The following is a 4,325-nucleotide window of genomic DNA, read 5'->3' on the forward strand; positions in this document are numbered from 1 at the left end:
AGATCATCCATATACTTAGCATTGTGCATTTCTATCCAGATTTCCATCACATATGAGCCTTCATTAATGGTGTTAAGAATCTTAGATTTCTACACTGTTCGAGGCATGCGTGGCCTGGTAGATAGTATTAAATCTTTATTTCTGCTTCTTTTTGATGGTCTCAAGATCGAATCTGGAAGCCGAACGAATAATATATATATTCATTATTTTTATTTATTATCTTTCTCCATACTTTTTCTATAGTTACTGCGATTTCCATCAATACTCATGCTTCCTGAAATAAAATTTGATTTAAAAATATCTATAAATTTAATTGAAATTTTAAGTGTCGATGTTTTGCACATGCGCAGAGATCATCCATATGCTTAGCATTGTGCATTTCTATCCAGATTTCCATCACATATGAGCCTTCATTAATGGTGTTAAGAATCTTAGATTGCTACGATGTTCGAGGGATGCGTGGCCTAATGGATAGAATTGCATCTTTATTTGTGCTTCTTTTTGATGGTCTCAAGATAGAATCTGGAAGCCGAACGAGTAACATATATATTCATTATTTTTATTTATTATCTTTCTCCATACTTTTTCTATAGTTACTACGATTTCCATCAATACTCATGCTTCCTGAAATAAAATTTGATTTAAAAATATCTATATATTTAATAGACATTTTAAGTGTCGAATGTCTTGCACATGCGCAGAGATCATCCATATGCTTAGAATTGTGAATTTCTATCCAGATTTCCATTACATATGAGCCTTGATTAATGGTGTTAAGAATCTTAGATTGCTACGCTGTTCGAGGCATGCGTGGCCTAATGAATAGAATTACATTATTATTTCAGTTTCTTTTTGACGGTCACAAGATCTAATCTGGAAGCCGACCGAATAATATATATATTCATTATTTTTATTTATTATCTTTCTCCATACTTTTTTTATAGTTACTGCGATTTCCATCAATACTCATGCTTCCTGAAATAAAATTTGATTTAAAAATATCTATAAATATAAGAGAAATTTTAAGTGTCGTTGTCTTGCACATGCGCAGAGATCATCCGTATGCTTAGCATTGTGCATTTCTATCCAGATTTCCATCACATATGAGCCTTGATTAATGGTGTTAAGAATCTTAGATTGTTACGATGTTCGAGGGATGCGTGGCCTAATGGATAGAATTACATCTTTATTTGTGCTTCTTTTTGATGGTCTCAAGATCGAATCTGGAAGCCGAACGAATAAAATATATATTTACTATTTTTATTTATTATCTTTCTCAATACTTTTCCTATAGTTACTACGATTTCCATCAATACTCATGCTTTCTGAAATAAAATTTGATTTAAAAATATCTATAAATTTAATTGAAATTTTAAGTGTCGATGTCTTGCACATGCGCAGAGATCATCCATATGCTTAGCATTGTGCATTTCTATCCAGATTTCCATCACATATGAGCCTTGATTAATGGTGTTAAGAATCTTAGATTGCTACGATGTTCGAGGGATGCGTGGCCTAATGGATAGAATTGCATCTTTATTTGTGTTTCTTTTTGATGGTCTCAAGATAGAATCTGGAAGCCGAACGAATAACATATATATTCATTATTTTTATTTATTATCTTTCTCCATACTTTTTCTATAGTTACTACGATTTCCATCAATACTCATGCTTCCTGAAATAAGATTTGATTAAAAAATATCTATAAATTTAATTGAAATATTAAGTGTCGATGTCTTGCACATGCGCAGGGATCATCCATATGCTTAGCATTGTGCATTTCTATCCAGATTTCCATCACATATGAGCCTTCATTAATGGTGTTAAGAATCTTAGATTGCTGCACTGTTCGAGGCATGCGTGGCCTGGTGGATAGAATTACATCTTTATTTCTACTTCTTTTTGATGGTCTCAAGATCGAATCTGGAAGCCGAACGAATAATATATATATTCATTATTTTTATTTATTATCTTTCTCCATACTTTTTCTATAGTTACTGCGATTTCCATCAATACTCATGCTTCCTGAAATAAAATTTTATTTAAAAATATCTATAAATTTAATTGAAATTTTAAGTGTCGATGTCTTGCACATGCGCAGAGATCATTCATATGCTTAGCATTGTGCATTTCTATCCAGATTTCCATCACATATGAGCCTTGATTAATGGTGTTAAGAATCTTAGATTGCTACGATGTTCGAGGGATGCGTGGCCTAATGGATAGAATTGCATCTTTATTTGTGTTTCATTTTGATGGTCTCAAGATAGAATCTGGAAGCCGAACGAATAACATATATATTCATTATTTTTATTTATTATCTTTCTCCATACTTTTTCTATAGTTACTACGATTTCCATCAATACTCATGCTTCCTGAAATAAGATTTGATTCAAAAATATCTATAAATTTAATTGACATTTTAAGTGTCGATGTCTTGCACATGCGCAGGGATCATCCATATGCTTAGCATTGTGCATTTCTATCCAGATTTCCATCACATATGAGCCTTGATTAATAGTGTTGAGAATCTTAGATTGCTACGATGTTCGAGGGATGCGTGGCCTAATGAATAGAATTACATCTTTATTTGTGCTTCTTTTTGATGGTCTCAAGATCGAATCTGGAAGCCGAACGAATAATATATATATTCATTATTTTTATTTATTATCTTTCTCCATACTTTTTCTATAGTTACAACGATTTCCATCAATACTCATGCTTCCTGAAATAAAATTTGATTTAAAAATATCTATAAATATAAGAGAAATTTTAAGTGTCGTTGTCTTGCACATGCGCAGAGATCATCCATATACTTAGCATTGTGCATTTCTATCCAGATTTCCATCACATATGAGCCTTCATTAATGGTGTTAAGAATCTTAGATTTCTACACTGTTCGAGGCATGCGTGGCCTGGTAGATAGTATTAAATCTTTATTTCTGCTTCTTTTTGATGGTCTCAAGATCGAATCTGGAAGCCGAACGAATAATATATATATTCATTATTTTTATTTATTATCTTTCTCCATACTTTTTCTATAGTTACTGCGATTTCCATCAATACTCATGCTTCCTGAAATAAAATTTGATTTAAAAATATCTATAAATTTAATTGAAATTTTAAGTGTCGATGTTTTGCACATGCGCAGAGATCATCCATATGCTTAGCATTGTGCATTTCTATCCAGATTTCCATCACATATGAGCCTTCATTAATGGTGTTAAGAATCTTAGATTGCTACGATGTTCGAGGGATGCGTGGCCTAATGGATAGAATTGCATCTTTATTTGTGCTTCTTTTTGATGGTCTCAAGATAGAATCTGGAAGCCGAACGAGTAACATATATATTCATTATTTTTATTTATTATCTTTCTCCATACTTTTTCTATAGTTACTACGATTTCCATCAATACTCATGCTTCCTGAAATAAAATTTGATTTAAAAATATCTATATATTTAATAGACATTTTAAGTGTCGAATGTCTTGCACATGCGCAGAGATCATCCATATGCTTAGAATTGTGAATTTCTATCCAGATTTCCATTACATATGAGCCTTGATTAATGGTGTTAAGAATCTTAGATTGCTACGCTGTTCGAGGCATGCGTGGCCTAATGAATAGAATTACATTATTATTTCAGTTTCTTTTTGACGGTCACAAGATCTAATCTGGAACCCGACCGAATAATATATATATTCATTATTTTTATTTATTATCTTTCTCCATACTTTTTTTATAGTTACTGCGATTTCCATCAATACTCATGCTTCCTGAAATAAAATTTGATTTAAAAATATCTATAAATATAAGAGAAATTTTAAGTGTCGTTGTCTTGCACATGCGCAGAGATCATCCGTATGCTTAGCATTGTGCATTTCTATCCAGATTTCCATCACATATGAGCCTTGATTAATGGTGTTAAGAATCTTAGATTGTTACGATGTTCGAGGGATGCGTGGCCTAATGGATAGAATTACATCTTTATTTGTGCTTCTTTTTGATGGTCTCAAGATCGAATCTGGAAGCCGAACGAATAAAATATATATTTACTATTTTTATTTATTATCTTTCTCAATACTTTTCCTATAGTTACTACGATTTCCATCAATACTCATGCTTTCTGAAATAAAATTTGATTTAAAAATATCTATAAATTTAATTGAAATTTTAAGTGTCGATGTCTTGCACATGCGCAGAGATCATCCATATGCTTAGCATTGTGCATTTCTATCCAGATTTCCATCACATATGAGCCTTGATTAATGGTGTTAAGAATCTTAGATTGCTACGATGTTCGAGGGATGCGTGGCCTAATGGAT

The sequence above is a fragment of the Argiope bruennichi genome, chromosome 7 (assembly GCF_947563725.1).
Source record: "Argiope bruennichi chromosome 7, qqArgBrue1.1, whole genome shotgun sequence".
NCBI classification, from domain to species: Eukaryota; Metazoa; Arthropoda; class Arachnida; order Araneae; family Araneidae; genus Argiope; species Argiope bruennichi.